This window comes from Prosopis cineraria, unplaced genomic scaffold (assembly GCF_029017545.1).
Source record: "Prosopis cineraria cultivar Desert tree isolate PC_DT_omini unplaced genomic scaffold, ASM2901754v1 PC15, whole genome shotgun sequence".
Classification (NCBI taxonomy): Eukaryota; Viridiplantae; Streptophyta; class Magnoliopsida; order Fabales; family Fabaceae; genus Prosopis; species Prosopis cineraria.
In genome coordinates, this window is record NW_026555346.1 from 512,037 (window position 1) to 524,702 (window position 12,666).

General features: G+C 35.7%; 1 long non-coding RNA gene across 3 annotated transcripts; it reads right to left on the reverse strand.

Moving 5' to 3' along the window:
* Positions 1-363: 363 nt before the first annotated feature.
* Positions 364-2,525, reverse strand: LOC129294770 (uncharacterized). 3 transcript variants are annotated; one of them, XR_008589448.1, is made up of 6 exons: positions 2,112-2,525; positions 1,857-2,026; positions 1,577-1,703; positions 1,228-1,489; positions 811-970; positions 364-728 (listed from the first exon to the last, which is right to left on the reverse strand). It is a non-coding gene; the product is annotated as an uncharacterized LOC129294770 (long non-coding RNA). The 3 variants fall into 3 exon arrangements; XR_008589449.1 differs by having other exon boundaries at positions 1,660-1,703; positions 1,842-2,026; XR_008589447.1 differs by having other exon boundaries at positions 1,842-2,026.
* Positions 2,526-12,666: the final 10,141 nt, after the last annotated feature.

Genomic DNA, 12,666 nt, shown 5'->3' on the forward strand with positions numbered 1-12,666 from the left:
TCTTCATGAATAAATTGTCTATTTCATTAAGTTATTTCCTGCTAAATGACTCCTATGAATTTTCATATCGCAGTAGCCCACTAACAATTACGTAGTTATTAAAGAAGTAAGTTTCCACATTTCCCATATACGTATTTCTTATCCACCTACTCAGATTCACATGTCCAACTTTTAACCACTTATCGATTATTTCATACATATACTATAAATACATTTTCCTACAGGCCCCTTTCATTCGGTTTATTTCTTAAGTTGGGAGAAGTTAATTGTACTCTCAAAAGAACATTTATGTTCATAATGTAATAGGCCAGGTATGGCTGAAAACCAAAAGCTGTAATTTCATTTGAGGTCTCAACAGTAAAATGATGGAACTCACAACAATTAATTTATTCATTAAGGACAACATGCATAAAGGACCACTGAACTAACGGTTCATGATTCAAACTGGAATTGGAATATAAGAAAACTAAATACTAAGTTGAAAATTAAGACCACGGCCAAAGGCAGCAATGGTCTTCTAACCAAACTACAATCTAACAATACATTTAAGGTAATACTGGAATCACCCATCCTCAACATAACCTCACTTCACGGCAAATCCTTCTACATATTGACTCGTTTTCTCTTCGTCACACTAAACAGCTTCCGTGGAAGCTTCCTCGTCTCTTGGAATTTGGGATTCCAATAAACCTTTGTCGCATTTGCAAAATCCATTAATTCGCAATCCCCTGTCACAATGAAGATGGCATATCGATCAGTAAAATCAAAATAAAGTAAAGAATACAAATACAATGCAGATGTTCATATTACCTTATTTCCTGTTCACCACTGCATACTGAACATCTAAAGACAACTGATCCCAATTCATGAATGGTTGACACTCAATTGTTGCCTCAATAGCACAATCACTGTGAAGCACTAAGCTGATCAAATTCTTCCCGGTTGGTGTGAATTTTAAAGAGTTTGAGTTCTGTCAATATTTATCCACAGAATCATTATGAAAATATAAAAGGAAAATAATCATATGTAATGTCGTTACTCTATATCCTCGATAACAAACCACAGCTTGCAGGTATCCAAGCCATTCAACTTCGTCCAATCAAGTCTTCCAATATCCATCAGAAGACCAGCCATATCCACACAATAGTATGAAATGGGTGGTCGATAAGAACTCATTTCAAAATAAAAGAACATAATAAAAGAGGTCAAGTGTCGTTAGTAACTCACCCTTTACATGCCATCCTGGTTGAATATCCTTCCTCACTTCTTCAACAGCAGAAAGCTTCAAGTTATGATCAACCATTCTAATTAACAGGTAGCAATGAATAGTAAGCTTTCGGCAGAAGCTCAATGTGTACCCATCATGAATGGGCTCACCGCCACCCACAATCCTCAGGCCATTTATCAAGAAGGTATAAGTATCCTGGAAAACATTATGGAATCGTTTGATGAGTTTGTCTCCAACAATAGATACTATCATCTGAGTCACCTGCATTCGATAATGAAAAATACCATGATAAACTGAGTTTTATTCGACAGAGTAAACAGAACTCAATTTTCACCATAAGCGTAATACCATGGCATCGAAAACAATCATGTCTAGGCTTAAAAGAATCTTTGGGTACCCCAAATCTCGCTCAAAGATCTGTACGACCGTACCTCCTATGAACCTTGACCAGTTTGCGCCAATCAAGTCTTGAAGGCTGTATGGTATCAAGAAAGTCATACCCAGTGTTATGCTGGTTCATATTTCCCGTATCTTCCGTATAAACAAGATGAAGAACTCAATTTCATAAACATGCAGACAAAGCAATATAGATGAAAAGTATTAGCTATCATACCTTTTAAGCCCACACCTGGATAGTTGTCTCGTTTATCGATTCTACGTGAATACTTGGATGGATGCCGAAACCGCCAGCAGCAACCTAGATATTTTGAATAAAGTAACTCTTCCTCTCTGCCAAACAATTGCAGAACCGTACAATGTTCTCATCTCCAAAGATACATAGATGATAACTCGAGGCCACTTCAAAAAGGATGTACGATTTGAAATCATATGATCATGCCAAATACTCGGTGTATCTTAAATAAAATAACACGAAATAACTTACAGCATAGTCGAAGACGATGAAATCGACCGAAAACACCTTCTTGGGACATCTGAAATCCATATCATTTATATCAAGGTCTGTCCCACCATAAACCCTGTCTACCTTAACCAGGATCTAGGCTTCAACACACTCGGTCTCGAGTGAATCAATGTAGATGCACTCGGAGTCTGCCATAGTGAAAAGAATGGAGACAGAGGATGAGAAAAATAGTAACAGAGGGCTAGAAGTCGATTTCTGGTGAAGATGAGGAGAACCGTTGCGAATTATAAAGGGCAAGAGAAAGGCCATTTATTGCCAATACCAAAGTCATCAGAAGCGGTCTTCCAAAACCAAAAAAAAAAAAAAAAGTCATCAGAAGTGGAAAACCAGAAGTAACGAAATTAACGTACCCGCTACTGGCCATTCCTCTCCGGATTAGACAAAAATGGATCCTCTCCTCTTCCTTCCCATCCTCTTCTATTCTTTTTCCTTTCTAGTCATTTTAAATAGTTTAAATTTGATCTCCTATATAATTATTATTAAAATATTAAATTATAGAAATATAAATGATGAAATTAAAACTACTAAAACTTAATAAAAACAATTTAAAAATACAATAAAAATAAAATAAAATAAAATAAAATGTCTTGAAGGATATCAAATTTAGATTACTTAAAATTTTGATGTTAGAAATTAAAAAGAGGAGGGGAAAAGGATGGGAAGGAAGAGGAGAAAATCTTTTCTCAAACAGAACTGTGGCATATTCATTACTCCATGTTCATATCATTAACTACTCTAGGTTCATCTCCAAGGGGCAATTTTGTGCAAGCGTCCCTTCGCCAACCTTATCACTTACCACTCTTCACTTGTATTTGATAAACATCTTTTACACTTCTTGTTAGGATCGAAGGAACTGGTGCGTCGCATCTCTGCCTCATAAGAAAAAAAAAAAAAATTGAAATATGGAAGAAAGAACTGAATTGCTTTTTCACCAACCTTTTAGTACTGATTAATACGCCCGCCCATTGAAGTCCGGAGGTATCCTGACTCCTGAGAAGCATGTTTGCACAATGAATGACATCTAACCAAGTGCACCTTCTCCATCTGTGCATGGTAACCCTAAACCGGTAATTATTAATGCTGGCACGAAACCCGGGGCACGTCACAATCGGCTAAGTGAGCCCAATAGTGAGCCGGCACTGTTTATAAAGCCGTGAAGTTGAAAAACGGCTCGGTCAAAGGAAGGTTTGTGAGTAGAGCCGTATTTTTGTTCATGGCTTGGTGGACTCATTTTCTTCAATATATTGATTTGGTGGGAGGAAGACTGGGAGAGGGAGACCTGATTTTGTTTGGTATGGATGAAAAGTAGAGGAAGAATAATTATGATAACTTGTCTGGCAAGAATGAACTAGCAAAGAAAAGGAAGAGCTAAATTTTTTGGCTTGGCATCAATATCTTTAAGTCTATTCCATGTTGAGCTGAGAGAACTTAACAAAGCCTAAATTAATGAGAATCATAATGAGAAGTACAATTTTTTTGGGCGGCAAACTGTACCACTATTTTAACATTTCTCAAAATTTAAACTCAAAACTATTAATTAAATTAGAGTAGCCTATTATCAGTTGGTCTAAATGTTGAATGTTTAGCTTGAGGCATTTTCCCCTCTCAATTTTTTTACATAAATTTATCAAGCTGATTAACCTTAACTTATTTCTGAAGGATAAAATATCTTGTTTTGGATAACGAAGTTGAGATTAATGAAGATTTAATTTTATATTTGCAATTTGTACTCTGGAAAATTTGTATTTTATTCTTTAAAACTTGGATTTGTATTATTCAATTAGAATGTTAATTTTTTTTTTGTGAATAGAATGTTAAAATATTTTAATTTAATCTTTTAAAGTTTGCATACGTATGCAATCTGGACTTTAGAATATTTATTTTTGGTACTTTAGAGTTTGGATATGTATTATGATTGTGTAAAACTTGAATTAAAAAGTTTTTCAGAAACAATATTGTCCGGGCTTTCATTCCTGACCACAAGCTCAATCAACTACGGCTATGGGTTTAAAAAAAAAAAAAAAACCATGTCAACTGGCAAGTTACAAACAGTCTGGAAGAAAGAAGCCCCAAACAGTCACAGTCTAACTAAGAGTTAGTCCCCTTAGGTCTTGAAGAGAATCACGACCGCATAAGCGAGGTGGGCTTGATAAAATCATCATTTCTTAGAACATGAGTTCTATTAGCAACTTGATCGACGCATTTTAGTGACTCACTGAAACAGTGTTGAATTTCCAGCATCCAATAGGAAAAATTCTTAAATAAACTAAGTATATTACGTGATTTGGGATTTATTCAATTAGAATGTTTTAAATAATTTAAATAAAATTTAATGTTATATTATTTCAATTAATTTTATTCTTATAATAAAATACATACTCCCTTCATCTCAAATTACAAGATTCTTTTATGAGATTAAAGTTTTATTAAATAAGTTTATTTCAATATTATTCTTTTTATCTCTATTTAATAATAATTAGATGTAAATTTAATGTTATTAAATGAAGAGTATTTTTAAAAATTTGCAATTTTATTTTGAAAAAATAAGGTTGTTAAGTGTATTTAATGAGGGTTATTTGTGTGTGAGATTTTATTTAAAAGTGTCTTATAATTGAGGATGAAGGGAGTATTTAATTTCTACTTTTCTATCTCTATTACTATTAATGTCAAAATTAATTTATACTTAATTACACCTAAATGTTATATTTTTATTGAATAAACTACAAATGATGTGGTGTGCCTAGTCAACCTAATTATAAGAGCTAAAAAATGAGCTGAGCCTATTTAAAATCATATAACAATAAGGTCGAGCTTGTAAATATGACACTAAAATGATAAATTGGGCTTACTGTTTAAGGGCTGACCCGTTTAAGCTCACATGTACATTTTTTTTATATCAATTCTCATAATTTTGACTCTTTTTGGATTTAAAAAAATTAAACTAAATCTTATTCTGCATCACATGTGAGCTCATATTTGCTGAAGAAGGAAGGCAAAAAAAAAAAAAATACAACCCTAGACCTCATAATTCATCTAGATCTCCCAATCCCATATCTCAGTTCCTCAATCTCACCTGATTTAGATTGGACATTTGTTGGCTTAAGTGATCCATTACTTGTTGCCTTGTTGTCATTTCATTTGTGTTTTTAATTCATTTATATGTTATTTAGTTAGTTTTCTTATTATTTTCTTAATTGGGTATTACATTGAAATGAAGTAATTTTTTGTTTGATAAAAAATTAAAAAAATAAAAATAGTTAAAAGGGCCTGAAGTTCATAGGATAGCAAGGTCCACCCTGAGCTCGTTATGTCGAGGGCTGAGTTTCACATTTTAAAGTCATAAAGAGAATTCGGGCTTAAAAAAGTTGGCTCTTTTAATCTCGAGCCTATTAAAAGTAGGCCTTACAAGGCTAAGTCAACTCATTTTTTTAACTCTAATAACAATTTATCTCCAATCAATGGCTATGAGTTCATAAATCTCTTGAATCTCGCTAGAGCTATAAATATAATGACTAAAATCATGTAAACATGATCATGGGCCTTAACGTCCATGAGCCAAGCTGCCTGGATCACATGCATGATTCCATAATTTAACCCAACTCATTCTTGTATGCTTAACTGGCGTGCGTTTTTCTTAACGTGCTCAGTTATGTTGTATGTTCTTACTTTTCGAAACCAATTGGCCATCAATTGAAAAATTCAATCTTTCAAGAAAAAATTTGCTAAAAAATACCTTGTAAAAAATTTTATTGTGGAGAGAAACTTGCAAAGTTTTCTAATAGGAATATAGGATGTCTTTCAGTGGCTTTAATTAAGATGAGCAAAAGACAAAAATCCCCTTCTTCCCTATGAGTCGATGCTCCCTCACTTTCAAGACCAAAACCTTTGACGACGATCACACTACCACCACAGCTGATGAAGACTATGATGCCTCGAGAAGCCTTAAGCATCATTCTCATCTCGCGCCAGTTTCCTCCCCCTTGCTTTTGGCCTTTTTAGTCTTGGATGCTTCTTGAATCTCACATTTGCTTTTATACCAATTGGTGTGATGGGCAAAACCCAAGAAGTAATTGTCAATGGGTTCCAAGAATGCCTACCATAAGGGAGGTGAGACCCCGAGAAGGGGTCCGAAATGCTCAATGCTAGAAATGGGTCAAGTGAGAACTCGAGTTTTGGGATCAAAAGACTTAATGTGAGAGTTGGGATTGACAAAGTTGGATGTTAATTTTTCTATGTCATTGTTTATCTAATACAAGTATTAAATTAAATGTGAGAGTATATCCTCAATTTAAATTTGTTTTCAGTCCTTTCCTCATTTGCCATCTACCAAAACACATTTTTTATTTTTTTGTGGAGTTTTAGTTTGGCATTTTTTGCTGTAAAATTGTATCGTTAACGTTATGTCTGACTTGTTTGATATCTCAAACTAGATGGGGTAGTGGAGCACAGATCATTTTGAGATTCAGGAGTTGCAAAACATTTCAAGGCTTCTTTCTATAGATGCTTCTTTAATTCCTCCACTATCCTTTTAGTGGCTCCACGTTCCAACCTTGATTGTGCTTGCTTTTTTATTGTAGATATTGTAGGGAAAGAAGATGAAAGTTAAGGTCTCATGTATCCTTGCCAAAATGGTAGTCCTGTTATTAAGTTTTGCTATGCTTATTGTTTTTGTGTTTATTTGTTCATCTTTTAAGTGTAAATTTTAGTAGTCTTGTTTCCTCTTTTTGCTAGGTTCCTTTAGTGGCAAGCTTGTGTGATAGGTTAATATAGAGTTGTTGGGCTTAGTTGAATCATTGAAAGCTAAAGTTGAAGAAAATGCATAAGAAAGTGAGGATAAAGATGGAGCAAAGGTAAATGGTGATGAAACTGAAGCAATAAAGGATGAAGACAAGGAAACTTCAAATGAGAAGATTAATGATTCAGTTAAGGAAACTAATGCTTGCAAACTACAGTCAAAAGAACTTGGAGAGACCAATCATGTAGCCAAGGATAACTGTAAAAGAAAGAAAGTTGATGCTGAAAAAGTTTCTCTCAAATTTGAAAGAAGTAAAAAGGTTGAGGCTGATGGGAATGATTCATGAGAAAGTCCTCATCATGATAGGGCCAAACATATCCCAAATTCTAAAGACTCCTGTGTTGTTTTTTAGTGCCCCTTGGAGTCTATTAAATATGTTGTAACCACGTGGTTCAATGGTACCAGGTTCAGCCTCAACTTTGTTATGTAGGAGAGGTTGGAGGATCGAACCTGGGGAGGCTCTCCGCAAGGGAATAATCCGCACACTACTGCGGGGAAGCCTTTGTCTCCTGATGCTCACCGTAAGGGGTGGGGTCGCCCTGTTGTGGAACTTTGTTATGTAGGAGAGGTTGGAGGATCGAACCTGGGGAGGCTCTCCGCAAGGGGAATAATCCGCACACTACTGCGGGGAAGCCTTTGTCTCCTGATGCTCACCGTAAGGGGTGGGGTCGCCCAGTTGTGGGGCCTGGGGGGAGAGTGTCCAGCGTCTCGGGTGACGGTGAGATCCTGAGGAGGGCTGTTACACCAAAACCTAAATGGGCTAACCCTTTTAAGCCTGATTACACTTCAAGCTTTCATTTTATATAATCCAACCCTAGCCCTTAGGGCTAAAGAGTTGGCCTTAAGGGCTACAACCCTTTTTTAATTTAAAAATAAAAAATATTTAAAATTTCAAAAAATTATTACTCATAAGAGTAAGTTTAGAAAAATAAATTTAAGTTAATCCACTCAACAACAAGTTTAAGTCTAATAAAAATGACAACATTATAAAATCAACTTCGATAACAATTAGACTTTGCTAGCATCGTCAACTAATTTTTGATGGATAAGAGACAGAAGAAAAGAGGGTGGTCGGCTATGTGCTTGGTTAGTTAGTTGATTGATGGATGAGGGAGAAGGAATGAGAATGACCGAATGTGGTTAGGGTTTTTTTTTATTATGTGACTATATATAGTGTTTAATTTTTTTCATATTAAAATTATCATTTTATACCCCAAAGTAGCAACCCAACCCTAAATATTTTTTAGCTTAAAAAGGTTAGCCTGATGAGTTCGGCCTTAATTGACAGCTCTACTCAAAACTGTATGATCTTCCATTTATGTTCATGATTCTAGTTTTTGTTTATAATTCTTTTGCAAGATGGTGTTGAGGATTTTTCATGTCAAAGGGGTGTATCAATTTTTTGGTCTTTTACAAATCCCTTTGTTAAATAAAGATTACAAAAAGCATCAAATATGAAAAAAGAAGCACAACACAAGCAATGCTTCACTTTTGATAAATTATACAAGCAAGAATGGAAAGATTGTTGTTTGTTTAACTCAATTCACTGCTGTTCTTTAAAACCAAATTTTGCACTGCATATCCATTCATTTAGTTATTCATTATGTTTTAAGAATATCTATTGATATTTTCATGAAAAAATAGGAAATTTTCATATATCCTTTAATGTTTTCATGAAAAATGAGAAAATTTTCATAACACACATTTGTGTTTTCATGAAAACTGGAGAAGCAGAGGCTAAGATTCCTTGTTTATTTTTTTCTGGAATATACATCGGTGTTTTTATGAAAATTGAAAAAAAATTTAGAATATCTATTTTCCTTTTCATGAAAGTTGAAGAAATAAAGGCTATGATTTTTTTCCTCCTAATTTATATGCAACAAGATTCCATAATATGCAAGATTTCTCCAAGCATATGCAATACTCTTCTACACATGTAACACTCTCCCATAGATGCAAGTTTCTTCCCCAACATGCAATGATTCTTTTTTTATATACCAATGCAATGTTTATTTTCTTATATACAATCACTCTCCTACATATACAAATTTATTTCACAACATGCAACATTTATTTCATTACATACAACTACTCTTTTGAATATGCAATACTCTCTCACAAATGTGAATTTTTCCCACAACATAAACCACTTACTAAAAGAAAAAAAAACTTTTGGCGGCAACATTGTATTGTCGTTAAAAGTCATCACTAAAATAAATTTTTAGCGACCTTTTAGATTTCATCACCGAAGGCTTTATTTATTGGTGACTTTTAATTGTTATCATTAAAAACCATTAGTAATCGAATTTTTAGTGGTGACTTTTTTAATGATAAAAAGTCGTTATTAAAAATTTTTAACGATAACTTTTGAAATTGACTTTTTATCGTATACAACGCTCTATTGGAGATGCTAATTCCACAATATGCATTTAGAAATTATAAAACCCCAGGCTCAGGCTCCCACGTGGCTTATTTTCTATTTTCGCAAAACAAAAAAGAGTAAAATAAGAAGGTGATCTCAGGGGTCAACTGGTTTGACGCATGGCGTCACCCGCCCAGGCTGACATTAATACCTGCAGGCAGCTCAGGGGGGCATTATATTTGGCAGCGGGTGCCTGAATTATTGACTCATCGGCTGCCCCCCGATTTTTAATTAATTATACTTTTTTGTTGTTGATAACGTTCACTGCTCCTCCTGCTCACTCCCGTTCTTCTTCGTGAATCCAGTATCCACACACTCTTGCTCTCCAACCTCATCCTTCCATTATCATAGTGCATCCACGGCCTTGCTATCTCATGATGGCTCTGTACGCACAGTGCTCAAAAATTGATTTGTGATTTCAGCACACCTGACATGATCACCGTTAGTGATCAACGTCACAAAACCACAAATTTAAGGGAGGAAAAGGACAATATTAAGAAAATCACAATGACAAAACACCATGCACGCACGTGCTGAATATGGAGGTCCAGCGTGAGACAGCGAAGCGTTGAGGGTTGGAATGGCCAGGATTTTTCTCCCGGGTGGCCCTTAACTGTGAAACAAGTGGCGGATTCCAAGGAGACGAGGACCAGAGAACTGTCTAGAGTGGCAACATCATGCAAAGACACCGCTTCTCCACCTGTTCAGCCTTGTGCGCGCCATTGTATATACTCTACTACACCTTAGTATCACACGACACTCTATAGTCTATCCGGAGAGTGGGGCTTTTTTTTGGAATGGCGAGTAGAATTAATATCAAGCGACTTGCTTCCTAGTCAAACTATTTAACTAAAGCGTAGGCCCCCGATCGGCTTGCACTGAATGACTGCATCGCATTTTTTAAAAAGCAAAGCCAGTTTACGTTACTTGTATTGGCTCCGTTGCTAAATAATAATGTGGATTGTTATTTTATTAGCTGACTCTGACAAGACAGACAAATCAGAGATGGCGGTTGAGGGAGATTCTGGAGTTTCAACCGACCCTCTTCCATTTTCTATTAGATAATCCAGTCCCGAGTCCCGCCGAGAATATTATTGCATGATATTTATAATTAGAATTAGAACCGGAAGGGGCGGCGCGTGTAGATAACATGAATATTATAAGGTGCTCCCGAGTGGCCGTAACGGAACGGTATTTGATTTAGTTTTTGGACAGTTCATGATTAGCCGAGCAGTTGAGATTCTCGGGGGCCGACCCTCTCGGCTATTCGGGAAATGACAACCCGGTTACAGAACGTCAAACGTCGGCGCTCTCTTCCTCGATCTTCATTATTAATTTATTATCAGGGGTAATTTCCTTGCATGGCTCGTGCCCGTCCTTTCTTTCTGGAATCCAATACCATTTCCGTCTCTATACATTGATTATTGCCAGTTCATTGGAAAAAAAAAAACGGTGTTATGTATTATATAGTTATACAGTAGATTTAGGAACTAGAAATGGATCAGCGCGAATAAGAGAATCCAATTACGATCACCCGGGCAGATGCTCTGAGATACGCTACTACACGCAAGGAAAAGTCAATAGAATCTTGCCAAAGATCCTCAACCCATCGTTGATTAGGGCCTTGATCCTGCAGAGAAAGATTCAAGAAGACGGTTATTAACAGAAAAGAGATGGGGGGCATAGGGTGGGAGTGAAAGTGTGCCGAGTCAGAAGCGACAATGTTGACCAAATAAAGGATGGAATTTCCGACATGCAAGTGTAATAATACAAGTAGGATTACCGGTGACTGGAAATAATGGATGGACTCGGTAGAAGGAGACGAGAGGGAGCTGGATTCGGGAGGCGTAAAAGGATACTGCCCATATTTAATTTGAAGGAAAAATCTAATAAGAGATCCTGAGCGGTAATCTCGTTAATTATTTGCACCTTCCTCGTTCTTGCATTCTGATTTTACGTACGAGGGAGACGGAGTGAGATCTCTCCGGTTTCAGTCCAGCCTATTGAAGGTCCGCTCCCACGTGGCCCCGCATCTTCGAATCCACAACCATGAATCCACGGCCATTGCTTATATCATACTCCCAATATCTATCTCCTCCCATTTTATTATTAGATCTCATATGTTCGTCTGCCCTCTTTTTCTTGTCTTCCCTCGCCCACCCCAACAGATCTTCCGAACGGTCTTTTAATTTCACGCGATCCGATTTCATTTGATCTCTTCTTTCGTATTTCAATTCAACTGATCATATCGTCATCCCTCACGGAACCTATACTCATATGATCATACTCTTAACTATTCTCTCTCATTCTTTTCTGTACAGCCAGCAGACTTCGAATGTGGAGTCTATATCTGCCACCATTCAAAAAATAATTTCAGCGCCCTCCCCTGCTGTAACCATCGATTGATAGCCTTGCTTGTTTACAAATAACAAATATTAACCATATATTCAACCAAAGACTATATACATGCATCTCCGCCCGCCTATTTCAATACTAATTGGCAGCAACAAAAACAGTAGTTCAATCCAAAATTAAGACAACTAATTTTTGGTAGAGGTATATCAATGTTTATCTATGACAAAAAACCATAAGTATACAATGCACGTACATCTACACAGCCAAAAGGAAAATCATGTGTAAATTTGTTCTAAAAAAATTATATCACACTATTAATTCAAATAATTGTAGAGAAGAATCCCAATTACTCATAAATTAAGTATTATATTTAAAAATTAAATATTTTGTTTGTAGTTGAGATTTTTGAACTTACAAGTATTTGGATTGCATTAATATTTATAATTTATTTTATTATTAAATCTATTTTTTAGGATCTAATTGCCATTCTTTTATAGCCAAAATAAATCTTCCTGTGTACTCATGATGTGGATTTTTTTTTTTAATTTTCGACCTGATGCAACTAAAATAGAAATTAATCATACATCGGGGGCCCGCATGGCGCTGTCCAGCCATATATGCAATGCAAAATTTATGATTGTTTTTCAATAAAAAATAAAAACCCACCAGCATTCAAAGTACATAAATCAAGAAACCTTACTTCGCAGGTTAGGATTTAAAAATAAAAGGGATAAATATTAAAATATATATATATATTTTAAAGAGACAAAAAATATATAATATTTATATAATGTAAAAAAAATTTAAAAAATTTGGGGCGGGGGGGCCACGGGCCTGCTCGTCCCTAACCTCCGCCAGTGCCACGGCTACAGGCCTACCTTATAATCTTATATATACCCCAACGCTCTCGCCTTTCTCTCTCACCTCCTCCCCAAGTCCTCTCA